Raw genomic sequence first — 22713 nt, forward strand, 5'->3', positions numbered from 1 at the left:
TGGTGTCATCTGCAAACCTGTTGAGGGTGCACTCGATCCCTTCCTCTGTGTTATTAATGGAGGTATTTAAATAACACTGATCCCAGTATGGACCCCTGAAGGACACCACTTGTCGCTAATATCCATTGGGACACTGAGCCATTGACCATAACCCTCTGGGTATGACCATCGAAGCACTTTTTTTTCCATCTAACAGTCCACTCATCAAATCCATCTCTCTCAAATTTATAGAGAAGGGTGTGGGGGACCATGTCTTTACAGAAGCCTTTTACAGCTGTTATAATAATAAGCTGTTACAAATTTTCATGCTTCTTTTTTACTTCTTTTCATGTTACTGCTTTGTTTCAAGAAGCTCCTTGAAATTCCCTGAAATCTGTTTCATACAGGTAATGGTCATATTCCCCTTTAACATAATCAATTTGGGGCACCTGCCTCCCAGATAATTTATATATTTGATCCATACACTCCCTGTGTGCACTCATATTTTTGTTCTAGCAGGTGTGCTGCTTCAGGTCATTTGCCAAGGCTGGACACAAGCACACAAAAAGGACCTTGCTGTCATAGTTATGAGTGCAAATCATCTAGGTAAGCATAGGTCAGCCAGAGGAGACCTTGTGCTGATAAACAAAAAAGCAAATTTTTCAAGGCAAGTGGCATTCTCATGGTTGTCAGTAGTAGGAAAAGAAAAGGGAAATATTCAGCTCTGGGTCATGTTTTTCTCAACCCTTCTGAGCAGAGGTACTGGGGGAAAACTTAATGCAAAACTTCAAGTGAAATAATGTTGAAACACTCTGCATGTGGATATAACCTGAGTTCTAACTGCAGTCTCTTAGAAGATTATGGAACAAACTCTTGGAAATTCATTTACCATTGTGTTTAACATCTTGTTAAATGAGGAGTGCACTCTTATCAAGCTGTATGAAACTGGGAGGAGCAGTTGCTACACTGAGAATTAGGCTTGCCATTCACAGGGATCTTGACAAGGTGGAGAAATGGGCTGACAGTAACCCTGTGAAGGTTGAATGAGTGAATGTAAGTCCTGCACCTGGAAGGGAGTAATCCCTTGCAATCATACAGGCTGGGGCTGACTGTCTAGGTAGCAGATCTGCAGAAAAAAACCAGGGGGTTCCTTGTGAACAACCAGTTGCCCATGAGCTAGTGGTGTGGCCTTGTGGCAAAAAAGCCCATTGGCTTCCTAGGATGTTTCAGTAAGATGTAGCCAGCAGACCCAGGGAAGTGATCCTTCCTCTCTGCTTGACCCAGGTGAGACCACAGTTGGAGTTCTGTGCCCAGTTTTGGGCTCCCCAGGATAAGAAGGATACCAACATACTGGCACAAGAGTAGTGGGAGACCACCAAGCTGTTTGAAGCTCTGGCATGTGACATGTGAGGAAAGGCTGAAAGAGCTCAGTGTGTCCAGCCTGGAACAGAGAAGGTGAAGGTGAGACCCTACTGTGTGTTCTACTATGAAAAGCATGGACAAAGAAAATGATTACAAGAAGAAGGATCCAGACTCTCAAGATGCACAAGGAAAGGACAAGAGGCAACAGACACAAACAATAAGATCTTCCAATTAGATACGGGGTAAAAACTCTTCCCACTGAGGATGGAGATCCAGCAGCCTCTTTGGGAACCTATCACCACTGTGGTGCCCAGAGAGGCTGCTGGAGTTTTTCAAAGCTTGACTAAGCAAGGTCCTGAGCAAAATCCATCTAACCTTGAAGATGGCTCTGCTCTGAACAGGAGAGTGGGTGAGCGGACCTCTAGGGGTCCCCTCCAACCTGAATTACTCAGTGATTCTATAAGGGGAGAAGGAGGAGTGATATCATCTTCTACCCTCCATTAAAGATTTCACCTTGAAACCTCAGACCACAATCCTACAGTCGCAGGAACACAAGTACATAGAGAACAGAACAGTGTGGAAAGGACGTGTTCCCATCTGGTCTAGCACATTCTGCATTGTGTTATAGAGGCTATTCTTGCTAGCAGTGCCTAGTGCCTCCTCGAGCACCACATCCACATCTGTGCTGTGTTGCCTCAGGCCTTGTGTCTTTTTATCTAGTTGCAGTTTCCTGGGCTTCCAAGTTCTCTAGCTTGCTTGAAAAGGGCTCTTTTTCAAGCCCAGCTGACCTTGTTTCCTGCTTGCTCTTCTTTCTCCTCTTTTCCTTCCTGTTAGCCTATTAAGTTCTTTTTGTCTGCATTGACCAAGATTCCAACTTCCTTCTAGCACTCTAGTTCTGTGCAGACTAAAGCCTTCCAGACATCAGCTAATGCTTAATGCTTGTTACAGTGCCCAGCATGATCTGCTATACTCATTTTTACCAGTGGCTCATTCTCCCAGGTAGTCTTTACAAGCATTACCTAAAATTTACCAGTTGTTAGCATAAGCCTGAATTCACAAGAGTTAATAGTACAGTGAAGACAGCATGGTGAGTCTCTTGAGCCCCTTGGTCTTTCCAGTAATCCTCCTTGCTGTGAGGTAGTGGGATGCTGAAAATCAGCAGGAGTTGCTTGCAACTCTTTGGGAAAGATTACTGTGATTTAGAGCCTGTGCAGTAAGCTAATAATAGAGGTAAATGATAAGAATTTAAAGAGAAGGATAAATGAAGCTAATGAAAATGAAGCAAAACTCCAACACGAAGTAAATGTTTAGATTAATTAAAAAAAAAAAAAATCCACAAAATTTCCAGTCATTAAGGATGGAAGCTGTATGAAGAAATAAACTGTAAAGAACAATAGGGAAGGCTGTGTTGTTCTCTGCTTAAAATCAGACCCACCACATGTCATGCTGTCAGTGCAAAGCACTTGGATCTTCCTATTCTCCTTTCCTACCTTCAGGGCTGAGCATCTCACACAGCTGTGGTACCAGGCTGGAGCTCTTCTTCTCCCGTGGTGCTTCTGGGCCCAGGAGCCCCAAGAGTAGGAACAAAACTAAAGAGAGTTGATAGGCAGAAGACGTGTGGCTGTCAATGCCCCAGAAAGGCAAAGACTAAAAGACTGGTCAGAAATCAAAGGACCAAATAGGTGGCGATGACACAGTAAAAACCATGTTATGTCTTGGCTGCCCAGCTGCTTCTGGGGCCCTGGGAGAGGTGCATGGGATAAAAACAACCCATTTGAGAGACACAGAATCACACAATATGCTGAGTTGGAAGGGGCTCATCAGGATCATGGATTCTAACTCCTGGCCCTGCACAGACACCTCAACAATCCCACCCCATGCCTGAGAGCATTGTCCAAACGCTCCTGGAGCTCTGGCAGCCTTGGGGCTGTGACCATTCCCTGGGGAGCCTTTTCCAGAGCCTAGTCACACTCTGGGTGAAGAACCTTTTCCTGATATCCAGCTTAAACCCTACCCTGGCACAGCTCCAGCTGTTCCCTTGAGTCTTGTCACGGGAGTGAAGAGATCAGTACCTGCGCCTCCATTGCTCCTCGGGAGGATGTTGAAGACTGCGATGAAGTCCCGTCAGTCTCCTCCAGGCTAAACAATCTGCTGGTGCGTTTGTAACCACTAGGTGGAACTCAACCTCTTTGCATTAATTTACTGATCATCCGCAGGGAGTTCATCCTGATTTTAGGTCAGGCTGTGGGTCTGGTAGCTGAATGTCGACACCTGTGCTCAGTAGCAAAGGGCTTTTATGGAAATACAGCAAGAGCTCCTAAAACACGGGTAAATAATTCATTCATTCCAGTGAGCAAGGATACTGAATATTTTATGTCCAAATCATGGTAATGTTATTGGTTCCTACTGAGTGGCACTAAAGCCTCGATGACTTGATGGAGAGCACTGGGATACAGCCTCCATTAGACAGACCACCAGCATATGATTTTGAATAAGTCATTTAGCATGGCTGTGGCTTGGTTCCCCCTTTGCTAAAGTGAGTTTTGAAACTGTCTGCCTTAAAGTGTGCTTGAGTGAAACAGCTAGCAAGAATCTGTCTGTCCATATATATTTCCTTTCCACGGGACTCCTGGTTTGATATATGCGTGTTGCAGGATCCCCACTGCAACAAATGGTGGAGAATTGAGAGCAGAACGATCCCCGATCCCTAAGCGACTGATTTGTGTGAGTAAACCGTGGAAACTTTGGATTCCTCTTCTTGGTTTTGCTTTGCTATTCCGTATCTAAACTATGGAGGAACCATGGGAAGACTCTTGGCTCTCAGAGCCGCATATGGACATTTATCTTAAACTTAAAACGATTCTTGAACAACGATTTGTAAATTTTAGCTTGATTCAAGCTCAAAAAGAACTGAAACACTTCCTGGCATGGTTGTTTAAGAACTTTTTCTATGTTTCTTGGGATTTAATTCTTACCAAGGGCTTTTGGAAAACCGTTTGGACACAGTTAATACTGGAGTCAAAATATATGCCGATGGAAGAATATTTTCGTGAATATTATTTAGTTACCGAGACTGTTGAGCGATGTCAGCTGTGTCCTGGCGAAGGGAAGCCTGGCGCAGGGACCGTGCGGCCCAGGCCACGTGCACCGAGCGCTCTGCGAGCAGCAGCGAGGCAGTTCCCGCGTGCGGGCGGAGCCACGCGAGCCGCAGTGTCGGTGGCGGAGCGAGGAGCGGCGGGACCCGGCGGTGCCCGCACGGCGCAGCACAGCGCGTGGTGGAGCGAGCCCCGTGAACGCCCGACTGAGAGGGGCGGCGCGCGGGCGGCGGCGGGCGGCAATGGCGGTGGAACGGAGCCGCGCCCAGCCGAGACGCGCGCTGGAGCAGGGAGCGGGGGAGTCGTCGCTCGGGGGCCCGGCCGAGACGTGGGTGCAGCACCCGGCATCGGCAGCGAAGCTGCGACCAGAGGAGGCGACGCACGGAGAACTGAGCGGCGCGGCCCGGCCCGGCCCGCGCAGCCCCGAACGCGACCCCGGGAAGAGCGCGCAGGCACCAGCAGCCCCGACAATTCCAACACGGGAGCGACCGAAGGAGAGAGCAAAGACGCAGCGAGACAAAAAACAGCAGCCACTCGGAAAAAGATCATAGTAACTAAGACCTTAGGGATAGTAAAATGGTATAATGTTAAGCAAAATTATGGTTTTATAACAAGGTGTGACAACCAGCAAGACATATTCGTGCATAGAACTGCTATTAAAAAGAATAACCCTGAAAAATGCATCCCAAGCTTGGGAGATGGAGAGGTGGTGGAATTTAATATTGTACTAGGGAGAAAAGGGTTACAAGCATCGCAGGTCACTGGGCCTGATGGTGTTCCTGTAAAAGGCAGTATATATGCAAAAAATCGTAGTCATGTTAGACAATATCTCCATTGTAAGCCCCCCCTACAGTTTCCCTTTCCTAATCCCACCTTTCCCTTTTACCCTATGTCCTATTACCCCCAGTGTATTCCCAATCCGTTTTTTCATCCATGGTTTCCCTCACAAAACCATGCTTTTGCCAGTTGTTTCCCCAAAAATCCCTTTCCAATGCCGAGTGGGGGATGAAAAGGGGGAGGGAAGAAGTTAAACCCTCTCCTGCCTCAGTTTCCCCACAAAGCATGCTCAGAGAATTCTGTCTCCCTTCTGTCAGCCCTAAGATGTTCCAGAGAATCTGTTTGGACATTTAAAGACTCAGGAGGGTGGCTTGTTTTGTTTTGAAACTGTTCTTGTTATGTTTATCCAGTTGTTTTCATTCTCCTTTTATTAAAATAAAATGGGTGAGGTGTTGGGGTCCCTCCCCCGCCGTGTAGCCCTGGGAGAGGGGCCCTGAGGGCACAGACACGGGGCTTCCCTGTCCCTGCTCAGCCTCGTTCCCATTGGTTGGTTTGTGTTCCCTGCGCGGGCAGAAGGACCCTTGGTCCCGTGACTGTAGCAGTTCCTCGGCAGAGCCCCGGCCATGCGGCTGGAGAAATAAACATCTCTGAAACAGCTATCAAGAATCTGTCTGTCCATATATATTTCCTTTCCACGGGACTCCTGGTTTGATATATGCGTGTTGCAGGATCCCCACTGCAACACTTGAGCATCCAGTGTGTTATTCTTGAAACTATTTAATACTCCTTGGTGCTGTACATCTTGCCAATACACAGTGGCAGACAAATATGCAGTCATCTACAATACAAATCCTACACTCTGCTGTCCTTCAGTTTCTGAGACTCCAGACTTGTTTTCTTACAGCCCACTAAACAAACTAAAGGAAAGCTACCATTCATTTCTTAAAGGCTTAGAATATTTAATTATAATTAAAGAATAACCAGTATTATAAATCCTAGAAGCCCAAGGAAAGATCAGCTCTGTGTTGTGCTGTGTCTTGTACAAACAGAGTAAAAGGAATTCCTTCCCTTAAGCAGGTTACAGCCTTCACAGGAAAAAATGGACCTGGGGACAAAGAAAACAAGCAGTGCCCTAGTAAATGCAAAAAAAGCCATCACTTGACCTGAGGGAATTCAGAGGCAAAAGAGTAGCTCAGCAGCTTAGGACCACTGATGCTATGACTTTACAGCAATTTATACCAGGTCAGGATACGCCTCAGGTAGGGGAAGTGTCTTTCTTAATGTCCGATTCAAAGTCTAGACTAGCATTGAACCAAATCTTCTGAATCCTGATCACAAGGCTTTGTTTTCATGCACTTGCTTCACCACTGGCTAGCCCCTGGAAAGGCAGCTTGCTTGTCAGAGCTTAAGGACTCCGCTGAAACATCATTGCACACAGCTTGTAGGAACCCAGCCGGGATTTCAGATGAGCACAGAGTAATGTGGAGAAAGACTAGTTCAGATCTGAAACAGAAGAGACTGAAAATTAATTGTTTTAAAGGAGTACCAGCTGGGAGGAGAGTAGAATTCTTGCTATTACCAAACAAATTTTTAAAATAGTTTGTGGTCATCTGTTTACCCATTGCTTTTCCTATCCCATATTGTTCCCCCCCCCCACTTTCCCTTGCCCCTAGCCCTGGCCCCTCCCTCGGGTTCTCCCTATTGGTTCCTGTACCCCAACTCCGCCCATGTACCACCCCTGCGAGCTGACAAAACCCCCCTGCGCCCACATCACGAGGTCTTTTTGCCTCTGGGGGTCGCCAGGACGAGATGTAATCATTAAATGTCCTCTGAAATCCTTATGGAGAGACTCTTCTTGCCTCCTTTGCCATCACTGGGTTGTAGAGCTGATAGCTGGCCAGAGCAAGAGTGCAGAGCCACCCAAAAAAGGACTCCGGGAGGGCAAAATGGCTGACCTGCCCTAAGCAGCCCCACTGAGCTCTCAGGGAAACCTAGCATTACAACAGTAGTTCCTATTCTAAATGATGCTTAATGATTAAGTATTGCCTTTTCTCACCAAACACAGTATCTGTAGCTGTTATCAGGTAAGTACGTTGCGTGTTAATTGAATATATTGTTCCAGATGCATTAGCCACCTTCAGAGTCCATAGAGATTATTTTTCCTTACCTGCATTGAGGTGATACTGTGACTATATTAATAGTAGCAGTATAATTCAGAGCAACGCAGAGATATTTGATTTCTCGAGACACATGAGAGGCAGATGGCTCCAAAATATTTTTCAATAGTTATTTCACCATTCAAATAAAATCTAAAAACCAGAAATAACGGTAATAATGGTGATTATTCTGAGAAAAAGACTCTTTGTCAATTTGTATGTATAAACACCAAGAAGCTAGTGAAAATCATCAGAATATTGAAAATGGAGCAGGAAAACCTGCTCTGTTAGTAGGAGATTAATGGCCTTTCTGATGTACAGTCCTGCGGAGAAAGAAAAGACAGATTTCTTACAAGTACATTTTGCCAATTGTCCAAAGCATGAAAGCAAAGGGGTAGGGAAGTTAGTTCCTAATCTAATTTAGCAACTAATTGATAGATTATATGAAATACATGAATTGATAGCAGAACAATCCAAATCTGTAACTTAAAAGTTTGTACAGTAGGCTTTTAGTCTTCCAAATTCAGCTTGGAGGTTTAACAGGAGCAGTTTACAGAACCTAATCTGAAGCCAGTGAAGTTTCCTTTGGAGGGGTTCAACTGGGAGAGTAAAGCTCCAGAGAAATCATTACAGGTGAGGTTAGTACCAGTCACACAAAAATGGCACAGAAAAAGAAAGGGGATGAGCACTGTCCATATGGAAAGCTCCTCCTGATTCATAGACCAAGGTAAGAACATTGCTCTTCCCACTTTCGGCATTTCTTCCTGTCTGTGTGGTGTTACTCAAGCAAGATACAAACCTTTTCTCAATAGAGGAAGATCAGTCAAATGAGGTACTTGGATTGAGAATAGGTCAACAAGGAGTTTGTTAATTGGAGTCTTGCCTTGCATGTGAATTTCCTGGCTTTGGTCAGTGTACTTCTTCTGTTTCACAAATGCTAACAACTGAACAAATCCATCTTCCTGCTCTTGGAAAAAAGCAGTTTGCCTCAGAGACTTTCAAATATTCTTGGAAATAAGGACATAAGTGAAATGAAGAAGTAACTGACTTGTAAAAAGGGAGTAGCAGAGTTGTAGCACTCTTGGCATATAAGAGACTGTGCTTGTAATGATAAATTTTATTAATATGATATAAAGTAGCAAAACTTTAAAACAGTAACTAATACTTAGCAACACGTTGCTGATCCTCCTAAGAGTAAATAATACATGCCCATTCTTTCTTCACTTCCATAAAACTATTTGCAGTGGTCATGCAGAAATAGTGTCTTCCAGATGGATACTACTGACATGCATTCACAATTTGTGCTTTATTATAAAATCCCTGTGATCTTGGCTGGAGACAGTTTTCATAGACTTGGGCTTGATTATCTTCTGTATATGCAGACATTTGTTTATGCATCCATTTATGCAGGAGGGCACAAGTTACTGATGTGCAACGTTCAGAAGTGATGAAAGTTCTACATTTAGTTTAATCCTGTTCCATCTATTCTGGAATAATTCTGCCTCCAGGAAAGAGCAAATATAAAATATGAAATACAGTTGACTAACAAAGGTAAAACTGGATGCTTTGGTCTGAATTTGATGTCATAAAAAATAAAGTCAAGTTTTGCTATGCTGGGGTGACTGATGGAGAACAAGAATGTGGTAATTGTTTGCAAGCCTTTCCTGGAAACCTCTTGACTGTTCCAAGATGCAGAAATGCAATCTGAGGATGATGTAGCAGTAATCAACATTTTACCTGAAAAATGTTACCAGCGTTCTCTTCTTGGAAAGCTGAAGTGATAGGGAACATGCTGCCAGCATTTACTCTGGACTAGCAGTGATATTTTCCAGGCATGTAGCTAATAACCAAGCAAGTGTAACGTAGGACAGGTTAAACCTGCAGCACAAAATTGGAATCAACTTTTGAAGTTTTGACTTTTCCAACGATTTTCCTTTAGATTTTATCATTGCTTGGAAAGGTTTTTCCATATGTTTATATATTTAAATATCTCAAGAGCTTGTAGATTTTTTGGGACTTTCCTGCAGCTGTGGACATCCCTTGACTGTTCCATGAAGTGGACAGATGTCCTTGCCTGTTGTTGTATGTAGTACAGGGTGGTTCAGCAGTAAAGTCAGTCCAGCACCTCTTAGCACTCCAAGGACCAGCCACCATGGCTGGCAATTTAAACAGTGTCAGGGAACATCCCAGCTATGGGAACACAGCCACCTGCCCTGTTCAGCCACTGGAGTGCTCCTTGGTAGCACCTTTTCCCTTGTACCAACCAGCATGCACCTGAACAAAGTCTGAGCATGGTTTGGGAGTTGATGTGGGACACCTCAAAGGAGGTTTGGGGGCCATCAGGCTGGCTCAGAGGGGTGACCTTAACAAGGATGTTGTTGGCTGTCCCTTGCCAGCAGTGTCGTGGGGACACTACATTTACCTGGTTTTACTGATGTTACCTGGGAGTAAGAGATACAGTTTGCATGCACCTCTGACATCCCACCCTTAAGGGGAAGGGAGCACCCAAGATTCATAGATACTTGTGGTCAAAAGGAACAGCAAAAGGGGGTCTGCAAAAACTCCCATTAGTAAGTTATACACTTGGCATGGAAATTGGTAGGTTAGTCCTTGACCTACTACATAAACACACGTCAGTGGGGGTTGGATAAAGGGGTAAGATGAAAAGGAAGAAAGGAGGAAAGAGAGAAGAGATCACCAGTCCTTGTTCTGGCATTGATCCAGCCCATGCGATGTCCAGGGTCCTGGGGCACACTGCCTGGGCTTGGTTGGGGGTACCTTTTTCTAGGTAAGTTTTTCCTGCCCTGAGGACAGTGTTCTTATTTTCTGTGCAAATTAGTTCTTATGCACAGTCCATTCTTTCAGACCTTTCTTGAAATGGTTAGGAGGGCTAAGGGGGTCTTGGGTGGTGTTCATTCCCCCATACACACCATGCCCACTTCTCAGCCTCATCCCTATGCTTGCTCTGTGCTGTGTCGTGCTTATCTCCAGGAGCTAGAACAAGGGTGCTTGTCTAGTGCTGCCCTACCTCTACATGGCCCCCTTTTCCAGCCACACTTTGTTCTTTCCCACAGCATGTTATTGTCTGCTATTTCCAGCAATCCTTGGTTGCCTCCACAGCCATCTGGCTATCAGTATTTGAGATACACACATTAGCCCCTTACCTTCTGGGATTCTACAGCACTGGATGATTAACCTTGCTGGGAAAGGGAAGATTTAATCCCAGTTAAATTACTACAGTAACAAGGTTGCAGCACCTCCATTACCTGCAGTGCCCTGGGCATCTCTAAATGCCCCATCATGACAGGCACTGTCTAGATGCAGGTTGTTTCTGCCTGTCGGTGGGCAGGAAGGCTTTGCATCCAGCAGTCTCCCTCTCATGACTTGTGGCACATGCCAAGGTAGCATATTTTTTAGCATCTCATCCGTGAACAAACATAGACTTTTGCAGTACTGAATGCGCGTGTGATGTGATGTGATTGACTGGAGTTCTTAGTGAACATTTGCATGAATGAAGGGAACGAACCTTTCTCCTCTCCCATAAACTGTGTCACCCCTGGGCTCCTAGTGACAATTGCCAGCTTTGTCTGCTCACAGACAGAGCACACCAGGCTTTCTCCAGGGCTTAGACGTTTTCCTACACTGTAGACAGGCCAGCAAATTCACCCCGAGACATGTCTCTTGGCTTTCAGCCCTTTCCAGCTTAGGAGAAACTAACAGATGTTCTGCTCTGAGTTCATTACAGGTTTCCAGGCAGGGGAAATTAGCAAAGTCTCTTTAGCATCTGCCTTTTCCAGCTGAGGAGGAATCACATGCAGAGGAGCTCCTCAGCCCTGCCTATCTGATCTTATTTGGGCACAGATCCCTCTAAGTTCACTGTCTAAACTCTTTTGCCACTATGGCAGCCCCAGAAGGCCCTGCCTTTTCTCTCTAGGGCGAAATGAACTGGTTGTGTTCAAGAAGTGTTGCTTCAGAGAATTTGCAATTGGTTTACATGAGGAGTCAGAAAATAAAAAAAAAAAAACAACCCAACCCTCTAAGGTCTTCACAGAATCCCAGGATGAGTCAGGCTGGAAGGGACCACAGTGGCTCATCTGATCCCACCTCCCTGCTCCAGCGGGGCCATCCCAGAGCACACAGCACAGGAGTGTGTCCAGACAGTTCTGGAATATCTCCAGTGAGGGAGACTCCACACCCTCTCTGGTCTCTGTTCAGGGCTCAGTCACTGCCCAGGGAAGAAGTTCCACCTCCTGTCCAGGTGGAACTTCCTGGGCATCAGTCCCTGCCCGTTCCTCTGGTGCCATGGCTGGGCCCCACGGAGCAGAGCCTGGGCCCTGCTCGGAGCCCTCCCTGCACACAGGGACACCCAGGGCTGAGGGCCCCTCTCAGCTGGGGCTCCTCTCCAGGCTGGACAGCCCCAGCTCCCTCAGCCTTTCCTCATAAGGGAGCTGCTCCAGGTCCTTCATCTTTGCAGCCTCTGCTGGCCCTGCTCCAGGAGCTCCATGGCCCTCCTGTCCTGATGATCCCAGACCTGGCCACAGCTCTCCAGATGTGCCTCACAGGGCTGAGCAAAGGAGGAGGATCACTCCCTGACCTGCTGGCACTGCTCTTCCTGATGCAACCTACTATTCCATTGGCCTTCTTGTCCCCCAGGGCACTGCTGGTTCATGATTCTGTCAATCAGTTGCCATGGTTATTTACTTTTCTTCAAGCCTCAGGTTCTACAGCCCAGTACTTGTATGAGAAACTTGGTTTTTGCTTTAATATAAATTAAAATAACAGCTGCAGATAAGGGCATGAAATTACTGATTCCAGCAGGCAAAACAAGAAAGGCTAAAAAAACCCAACAGAGGCATGGATGTGCAGTGAGGGAGGATGACAGCTGGCTGGGCCATGTCCTGGGTGGCATGTCCCCACACCAGGTCATCTGATGAGGAACAACCTCAGCATCAATTCATGTGACAAGGGCCCATGGCAGACCCAGTCATACACAGAGCAAAAGAAACACCATCTCTTCTGCCAGGCCTTGCACTGAAGGTCAGGCGACCCAGTTACGCAAAGAGGAAGGTGAAGGTTTGGTGAAGTTATTGGAGCTTACTCTGGCTTTATGCTGATATAAATTCTTCAGTGCTGAGCTACTGGCCTTAGTACAGTTGGTGCCATGATCCTGTAACTGTTTGCACCGGCGAGAGCCAGACAGCACCGCATCCTCCGCTGCCTTGGAGCTGTGATGGACCTGCCACAATTACATGAAGCAAAGGCAAATACACTGCAAGCACAAATGGGACAGCCTGGAATATGTTTGCATGACATTGGCTGATTGCCTAACCTCCTGCTGCAGTCAGTGGCGACAAAGAGATAATTCACCCGTTCCTCTGACCCACTGCAGACACCTGCCACAGGATGAGATGAACTTCAGGCACTAAAGAGAGATCTTTCCCCTTCAGTGCCACAAAGTGATAGGGGAACAACTGATTTGGACCCTCAGCTCTGTTGATTGCAATGAATGTTTTTTTCTTGGTGCCCATCAGTAAAGGTGAGAGCAGAATTAAACCCTGTTTGAGGAAGGAAAGGATATCTGAATTTGGAATTGTTTTTTTATACCTAGAATTCTCCTTGGCCATATTAAGTATGGGCCAGTACTGCATGAATCCATAGAGTTAGGAAACTTAGCAAGTATCCAGGTATCAGAACAAATCGTAAAAATATTAATATGGATTAATCATTCAGATTGTATGAATGGAAAATGATGTAAATTGAACTCGGGAAAGACGAGATTAACGGGATAAATTTGACATTACAACAGTGATCTCTGTATTGAGTCAGTGACTGCTCCATATACTATGCCAAAGGCAACTATATATGGGCTACTTTGGAAATACTAACTGAAAGACTTTGTGGCAAAGGGAAAAAGAATCCAACAAATGGTAATTAACCAAATTATATCATGGTCAAAACAAAGATTACACTCTCCCATATAAAATTAAATGCCTTGTAACACGACACAGATAAATACTTAACAATTATGGGATGCAACATCAGTGCCTGTAGGCAAATACAGAACAATATATTTCTAATGGCAGACACTCGAGAGACTATTTATTTAAATTGCACGAAGATTTATACTGTACTAATCTCATTATGAACCATACATAGGAAACATGGGTTGCAGCACATTATATGATAAAATTGGACCTTAAAAGATTATCACATTCATAAGGATCTTCTCCTAAATAAAGGTAGCAAGACACTTTATATATTGCAACACATGGCTAGAAAATGTTAATGCTGTTAGACTTGTTTGACAAGCAATTTGTCTTCCAGGATTCCTTTTTCAATTGAAAATCATCATTAACACCTGTCAGATCCATACAAACATGTTCACCTTTCAAATCAGGTGACCTGGTTTTATTATGGTTTATGTGCGTTCTGAATTTGTGTCTCTGAGGGTGGTAAATTAAGTGAAAAAATAAACCTTTTCTCCCACTCTGTGACAATATCTACTTCCCATGCTGTATTTTTCATCTGTACATGCTCAGCTACTTTACCACTATCTAATTTTGTTTGCTGAGAAATCTGTAACAGACGAGAACTCACAGGCGAATTCCCCTATCAAGGCACTAAACCCAAGGTTTTTGTGTTCTCTGGTCTCTGGAGGTAGGGATGGCACTGTTGTAGCACTGCTGATGCCACTGTGACAGTTGTAGGTCTGGCACTCTGGGGCTGGCCAATGCCTCCAGGTACACTGGGCAAATTTATGATCAGCAGTGGGCAAAGTGGCAGCTTTGATTTAAAATCATGCGCCTATTTGAAAGGACTGAGGAGCTGTTCCTGTCTCTTTTATCAGCTGCCCATTGCCATTTGAAGGACAATTGCCCAGCTGGGCACTTCACCCACTGTGGCACATTGCATCCAAGTAATAGTGATATTTTTATAGAATTGTCAGACACGTGGATCTGTCTGTCTTCATTACGCCACATCAGCACTCTTTTGTGATTCTGTGATTGATTCTGCTTGGGAAAAGCGGTGAAAAATCGCATCAAAAACGGTTTCTGATTTTTATTTTCATTTGGAGTGAAGCTTTTCTTCCTTGCGTGGCACACATACATATCCAGAAAAATTTTCTTAAGCAAACTGAAGAAAGTCTTGTCACTCATCAAGCATTCATGGCACTGACCTCTAGAGTTTTAAGTGATTTGAGTTCTACACAAACTAGGAAGCAACTTTTCAATCATCTTCTCTTTTTTCTTTGTAAAATAATGTGGCATTTGGCATCAAGCAAGGCATTTTAAATAGAGACAGCTGGTGGCAAGTGTTTTCAGGGAGAAAGCCTGAACTTGTGATTTTCCTCACTTTCCCTCATTACAGATTTGGTATCTCTAAACCATAACATTTTTTGATTTTTTCCTCCCATCCTTTCCTCTATCTTGTGTTGGTCAGACTTGCTGCCTGGTGGTCATCTAGAAGGGTTTGGGGCTTAATAAACAATATAGAGGCCAGACCATTCAATTGGGATCTCTGGAGACAGAAGTATTGTAGAGATTAGACTGGGGAAAAAAAACCCCACAACTATGCCCTTTCTGTTGCAAAGATAATTTGAGGTTTTCCAGCTTGTGAGAAGGTTTGAGAAAGGACTCTCTGTGTCTTGAGAGATTCATCTGTGGGAAGTTGTACCAAGGAGGGACATCTAGAACATATTCTCTTCACCTCTGCTCTCTCTGCAGGTTTTGATGGCAGACACATATACCTTGTGAAGCACAAGGATTCAGCCTGGAATCACAAAGTAAGAGAATCCAATCCCTTATCTTGGTTACAAAGAGGTGTTAGAGTTTTCATCAAATATTATAAATTAAATAGAGCATCCATCTCCCAAAAGGAACACACATCATCTGAGAAAATAAGCTGAGCATGGGAAATCTTTTACTGATGAACTTCATTTTCAATACCAGATGATCAAGTTGGGGGGGAATTGTGTGGGGTTTTTTGCTGGGTTTGGTTTGGTTTGGGGTTTTTTGTTTATTATTAATTATCATTATTACTTAAGGCATCATGTCATCAGCGTCAGAAAATGGCTTAAGGAGCAGTACCCCCAAAGTCCAACCTTGGCATCAAGAGGCAGTAGATTTACTTGCACAGATATTGTCACCTGAAGACACACTTTTCCTGTCCAAAGAGGAAGCAAAGGTAAAGTACAGCCTTGGTACAAAGTTCCTTTGACATTGAAATTCATTCCTTTTCACAGCCTATGACATGCCAGTTTTGGCCATTGAAGAGTGTGATGCAAGATGCCACAGTTTGCTGTGGTTTCCTCTTCGTCTGGGCAGATAGCCAGGATCTCTCTTGTAGATGGAGGTAAAAAAGGAAAAATGAGTTTTTATGTGTCAAGAGCTGCTGGCTTTAATTCTGGGAAGCATATTTTTAATAGCAAAATGGTGGGCATAGTAGTTGTGTTTTTTCCTATTAGCTTTTTGTTCTTTAAATAAATGAGCACTTGGTTATGGACAGGAGGGTAGATGAGAGGAAAAGAAGGGGCAGGTTGTTTTTGAGAAATTTTAGAGATGCTACTGGACTTTTTTTCAAAGGGTAGCTTTAGGAACTAATGTTCCCAAAGTTCTTAGACTAGAACAGAATAGAGTAGAGTAGAATATTTCAGTTGGAAGGGATCTGCAGTTGCCTGGAGTCTGCATATGACCAGGTAGGAGATGAACCCACTGGCCACATGAGCTGGACCCACGGAGGACCAACACATCTGGAAGTGTTTGGCCTTTTCATCCTTCATCCAGATGAGATCTCTTTACAAAAGCAAGCAGCCCAAAGAGGCATTGTGTAGAGCTGCATCAGAAGGTGTCTCTCTTTACTGGGTGGACTGAAAGGCAGCATTTATCTCCCATAGGTGTGTGAGGCAGATGAAGGAGCTCAGAGCACTCGTGCAGATGGAGGACGGTGCTGTTGACAGCGGCCAGAGGGTGGTAGCACTGCACAGCTCCTACTACTCTATCCTCCTCAAACTACGGTTAAAAATAGCGGCATTTCTTCATTTCTTGTGAAGAAAAGAAGAAAAAAGAGGTGAGGAAAGGTGGGGATTTTTAATTGAAGAGGAACTTCTACAAAAACATCTAATTTTCCTAGGTCCTGAAAACATTATGCTACCTCAGACTAGTGCTGGTGGCAATTTTCTGAGCTTCTACTTTTTCAGAGAATGCTCCTTTTGACATGACAGCTACAGGCTGTCAGGCATATAGTTTCTCTGCTGTGGCACGTAACTACCACAAACAAATGACCCCACCATGATAGTGGTCATATGCAGCTTCCAGGCAATTGCAGGTCCTGTCCGACTGAGATACTCTATCCCATTCTATTCCCTTCTATCTCTAAGGACTTTGAGAATGTAACAATATTTGGTGTTGTGGAAGTCTTCTGGTATACACATCTTTCCATTTTTGTAGTTGTAGCTTACCTTAATTTTTCTGAAATTTGGAAAACAGAGGAAATTAATTGTTGAAGGGCACAAACCACACAGCTAGCATCAGAACTATTGTGTGCACATGTACATGTGCATATAGTGGTGTGTCTGTTAGTATTACTTACCTTGTAGTTTAAAGCATAGAGGATCCAAAGCTCACAGCTTCCAAATGTCATTTTATGTGACATTATGTATTTTGGAGCTATAAAAAATAAATTTGGGCTGCTGACATCAGTCATCTTTTCTTTTTCTCTCCCGTGCCACTGAGAATTGTGTGCCCCTCTCTGCTTACTCCCATTTCATTCTGCATTAATAATTGTCTGCATTTATTGTAATAATTTAAACCTAATAATTAGTAGAATAATGTGTTGGCCTTGCTGTGTGACCCTAGGGAGGTGTCTTCACTGCTCTGAGCCTCAGTTCTCCCATAGGTGAAACAAAGGTAATGATGCTCTGTGGAGGGCTCTGAGATCTCCAGCTGCTGTGGAAGAGGCAATAGTGTGATTAGTGTGAATAGTGTGATTGTAATTACTGTAAGACCCCATGTTTGGTGGCATTTTTTTGTCTGTCTCCTGACACTTTCAAATGCTGCCATGCACACTCTTGCTGTGTTTTTTCTCCCTCCCCACTGCTGCTCTTTCCCCTCTTGCTGCTACCTCTCCTCTGTCCCATAGGCCTCTCTCATGAAAATCTACTTTGTTGACCTGTTTTTCCCCTATTGTTGGGTTCTGATTTGCCACCGCCCTTCCCTTAATAAACGTTTGTATCAATAGTTCCTTCACCACCATCCCCTTTCCTGCTCCCCTCCTCTGAAATTTTCCTTCAACCGTGACACTTTCTCTAGAAACAGCCTCAGGCTGTTTCTAACCTTTCTTCTCTCATCAAAGGGCTTGAAAAATCAGCTTTCTTCTCTTGGCAGGGAGGCTTCTGTGGTTCATGGGCCAGGCTGGGAACCAGGAACTCCTGGTTGGTGATGGTGGCACTGCCACTGAGTCACCACCACCCGGCCTTCTGCACAGCACTCACCCTCTCTCCTCTCATAGCTTTAAAATAGGACCAGTACTTGTGTGCTTACCTCACATGGATGCTGTAAAAACTTAATTACCACTTGTAAGATGGTATCTAAGAATGAAACATGTCTTTATCTCTTGCAGTGGTAGTTGTGACCACTGCAATCTGCACTTATTGCAAGCCCTGGCATATGGAAGTGTCTTCCACAGGCAGCTAAAACCTTCCTTTATCCTGGTCACAAAGGTCCCTGTGCCATAGTCCTCTGACACAGAGGAGTCTCACTGGCTGCAGGTATAATAGGCAAGAAGGCTGAATTTCCCTCCGGTCAAGGTCACCTACCCAGCCACTGTCTGATCAGCCTCTCCCTCTCTCTGTTCCCCGGACATTGCTGGCGAGGCCTCTCCTGAACAAAAATCCTGGTCCTATCTCAACTGCCTTTTCCATCCTCACCAGTTGCCTTGTTCTTCCCTTTCTCTACAGCTGACAGGACTTGTTCAAGCTGCCCTTCCTGCTCCTCCTCCCTGGGTGCCCTCTCAGCCTGCTTTGATGGGTACAACCCAGGATGGAGCCTTTGCCTTCCTTGGCGGCGGCTGCAGGGACAGCTCTGGTGAGGGTGGCCTTGAAGTGGGAAGGGGCAGTGAACCACATGCTGGGAAGGCACCAGTGGTGATCCCACCACTGTCTAAGTAACAAACCAGGTCAGGCCTTGGCACACAGGTCCACCCACCTCAGCACCTCTTCCCAAGCTAATATTGGGGTCAGCTCAAATTTCCGGTCTTAATTATGCCACTCCCTACATGCACCAAAGAAAACCATCAGCAATCTGGGCTGATTACTACCTCTTTCCTGGGAGAGGGCAATCTGTTTGCTCTGATGGAGGTTGCAGAATGTGCAGTGCCTTAAAAAGCTGCAGACAACCCTTCTGGGTGCAGATTTGCCTTTGGGAATGGGAGACATCAGCAATAAAGGCCACTTCAGATCAGGACATTCCAAACCCAACAGGAACAGAAAAGTTGTTTATCTTTTGTATTCTTCACTAATATCTTTTTCTTTGGAGTGTATCTGTCTGTATCTGAGCTTAAAGTATAAAAAGATATGAAGATGGAGTAAGACGTATGAGTGGAAACTGCTGCTCAGCCAGGGAGAGGCTACTAACTCTCCATAATGCATGCACTCTAAACTACATCCATAAATGCCAGGCATGATTTAATAGGCTATAAAATCCTACATCACGATGCCACTGGAACTATTGAAAATAAAAGCAGATAAATCACAATTCTGTGCAACAAGCTGTACTCGCATTGCTATTTTTTTTCACCTACCAGGGTTTCATTGTACCATTTGCTGAGCATACACAACTCTCAGCCTTGAGTTTCTATTTCCTTCTCCATTTCCAAGCTTGAATTTTCACATCAGCCCACTGGCTCTGCAGCTGTGTGGTCACACTGCTGTAAGCCCTGGCCCCAGAGTCTGCAGAACTGCTCAGAAAGGTGCTGAGCTACCACAGGCTCAATTTTTTCTCCCCAGCAATACCAGGGGACACAATACCATTATGAGCAGATTGACTGCTGTTGCTCATATAATATTATTCCTCACATTAGGTTATGAACATTAAATCTACTAGACAATTTTTATCTGGCAGGAAAACAATTTGTGTCACTCTTTTAACTGCCAGCAAGATACAGAGTTACAATGACATAGATGACAGTGTGCACCACAACTTGGAACGGGCACGACAGCTGTAATCCTGTCACCCTGTGGAGAAAATGATGCTGAAAAGGGAGGGAGGGAGTGGCAAGACAGGGAAAATATTACTAACAGAGAGGACTGGGTTTTTAGAAAAGTTTGCTTCACCTCTGTAGCTGAGGTGACTGAACTGGAGAAGTAAAAACCAACCATAGTACCTGCAAAACGTAAATCAATTTGGACTTACCTGACACAGAATTTGAACTCTGTCCCTTCAGTTTCTATTTTTTCTTTATTTTTGTTGAAAATGTTTTACAGTAACAGAATATAGCTTGATGATTTTTCTACTTTTACCTTGAGTCACATCATATATCTTAATGCTTCTTAATTTTCCTGTTCTACGTCATTTAATTACATATGAAATAAAAAGGCAGGTGGGAAGGCAAAAAGGAATAGAGAAAAACAACAGAGAAGACAGAAGAAGGAATGAAAGAGAAGAAAGAAATTTTTCAGCATTCAAAATTTGTGGGGGAAGTTTGAAAACGTACTTTACAAGACAAAATCTGGAGGCAGATAAGAAAATGCACACACAATTTAAGGAATTTTCCAAAGTAATTTTTCCCCTCAAAATATTGTGATTTTGAGGTAAGACACAACTAAATAATTATTTTGAATTAAAGAGGTTGTAAATACTGACAATACACTTAACTGTTCTGGACTGTCAAAGAACAAAACACAAAGGTAATAGCTTATGCCTGAAATTGGGAGCTGGGCTTTGCAGAATTGTCCTCCAAAAATACTATTTTTGGTAACCTTTTCTGCTTTCCCTTACTTAGTGGTGCTTTGCAGAAATGATGAGCCCATGCACACAGCAATTTCTCTGTGGCATCAAGGACTTTGGTCCCTGCTCTGGCTGCACCCATGCCTGACCCTGACTAGCACAGCCCTGCCCCTGTCACTGCACGTCTTCAGGTGATGCCAGGAAGTTCCTCACATATCTGCAGAGATTTAAATTCCATTTAAGCAACCAGCCCTGCTAAAGTAGGTTGAGTGGGGAGATTTTGCCTGATGCAGCCCAGCCTCTTACCCCAGCTCCCTCCTACTGACCTTCCCCTCCCTTCAGGCTCAGGGGCTGCTCTCCCTTCTCCCATGAGCATCTGATACAGCCTGCCCAGCCTTGTGTGTCTCCAGCGAAAGGCAGAGGTACCCTGCTTTTACTCCTTGGTCCTTGCATGCCTGCTGGCACTTCCACACATTTTGCTGGGGCAAGATTCTGTAGTGGCAGGGCAAGGAGCGGCACCTGGCCAAGCCTCTTATCTCTTTGGAGGTGAGCAAGAGACCCCGCCAGCATGAGCTGAGGAGAGATGCTGCATCTGTGCCGTTGAGGGACCACAAGATTCCAATTTAAGGTATCCCTGTCAGCCTCCATCTGCTTACACCACAGGTAGGGGAACTGAGCTGGCTTTAAACAGCGGGACACCCATGCATGAACATACAGCTTATGTATTCCTGTGCCTTTTCACAGTACTAAAGGCAGCTGCTGGCACAGTCAAAGGAGGGTGTGCCATGACCTGCACAGCACAGCAGTGTGGGATGGGGTACTTTTACATCTTTTACACTCTTAGCCCTGGAAGTTTTGCTTTGTGGCACCACACTGCAAACAAAACACTAGAAGAGGTAGAAAAGGACATGGCTGTAACCGCCTCGTGGTGCTGCGGGACAGTTCCACAGTGGCATGAGAGGGGCCTGGGGTCCCAAGCAGTTTGGACTAACCCCATAGTCAGGTTTAGCTTTTGCCAGGTTGGTGTCACTGGAGTCAATGCTCTCAGGAGCTGTCAGGGCCACTCACTGCCTCATTTTTACCTGCTACAACTTGAGCATATGTGCCAGGAGTAGCATTGTCAGCACGTGTCTAAGCAGTGACTTGTGCAATGGAGTCCACTTCTCAAACATGACGATAAACTTGTCTCTCAGAAAATGCTGTGCTGCTTTGAACAACAGTACAATTCTCAAATTCCCTTCCCTTTCTCAAACATGACAGTCACACTTGGAGCAATAGAAAACTTTTTCTCCTATTTACAGAAGCAATACACTAGATGATTCAAAATAATACGTGACAATGTGTGAGGGGGTGACATGGCTTAGACCATCAAGAATGACATGTAGCATTATTTTCTTTTACATATATTTGCTGCTGGATGAATAGGTGTCATACCAGTATTTTCGCATTTCTATTTTGGCTGTTGTGGGTTTCTGAAATGGGAAGGCTATGTGAGTGCCTAAGAAAACTATACAAGTATCTTTATAGCAAAATGCCTGCAGCTTTGGGGAATGCACAAGTATTGCTATTTTGACTTAAAGCCAAATCAAAACAAAACAAAACAAAACTTTTTATCAAAATCATTATACTGGTACAAATCCTATTCATAGAGCCAGACCATGAAATCTCAAGTAAGATTATAATCTTAGATGAACCAATTTGCAACAATGCAAATAAAATGGTTATAGCATTTCTCACTCTAACACTGCAGACTGCATTTCATAACTATTCCTAAAAAGTCAAGGATTTGGGGCTTCTATCACAAGAAACCTGGATGAATCTTGGAAAAAGGACTTGCTTGATAACATGAAGTGAAAGCTACTCTTACTGCTAACAATGAGAAGCAGCATGACTGATGAACACTAGGGCCATAAAATTCACTTTGGTTTCAGAAACCGATTTGGTAAGGGGAAAAGGAATCATAGTGCTAAATGTGAAGTGGGAATCTGTGGAGTATGCCCAGCCCCTGCCCTGGAGGGATGCCACAGGAATCACTTCCACAGCACCTCTGTGTACCAGCCCTCATGGATTTCCCTTTAGCCCTCAAGACTAAAAAATCAGTTGCATTCTAACATCAACATGTCCTTGCATGTTCTGTGAATTTACTGTTTCCTACTGCGCTTTGTTGCTTAAGAGCTTGAGTCTGTCCCTCAGTCTTGAAGAGTCATCTCTGTTGAGGCCCAGTAATGTCAGCAGACCCATCAAGTCACATTTGAATCTGCTCAAACACCAGATGACAAAAATAAAACCAGTAATACAAATGAGGCAAATAAGTGAGCACTAAATGAGTCAGTTAAGTTGTGCTGGGGAAAGATAAAGGGAAGGAAAAGATAACAGAGGAGAAGCAGTAGAACGAGTTAATGA

General features: G+C 44.5%; 1 long non-coding RNA gene across 11 annotated transcripts in view; it reads left to right on the plus strand.

The window, feature by feature from the left end:
- LOC116442482 overlaps positions 1–20236 on the plus strand; it is a 34401-nt gene extending 14165 nt beyond the window's left edge. For 4 of the 11 annotated variants that reach the window (XR_004239569.1, XR_004239572.1, XR_004239563.1 and 1 more), the window contains 3 exons: positions 15094–15152; positions 15414–15553; positions 16263–17066. This is a non-coding gene — a long non-coding RNA (uncharacterized LOC116442482). Of the gene's footprint in view, positions 1–349; positions 387–498; positions 586–1263; positions 1518–2837; positions 3183–15093; positions 15153–15413; positions 15554–15611; positions 17067–18323 lie in introns of those variants that run through there. The other 7 variants (XR_004239565.1, XR_004239570.1, XR_004239566.1 and 4 more) reach the window with 7 other exon arrangements.
- Positions 20237–22713: the final 2477 nt, after the last annotated feature.

The sequence above is a fragment of the Corvus moneduloides genome, chromosome 4 (genome assembly GCF_009650955.1).
Source record: "Corvus moneduloides isolate bCorMon1 chromosome 4, bCorMon1.pri, whole genome shotgun sequence".
Taxonomy (NCBI): Eukaryota; Metazoa; Chordata; class Aves; order Passeriformes; family Corvidae; genus Corvus; species Corvus moneduloides.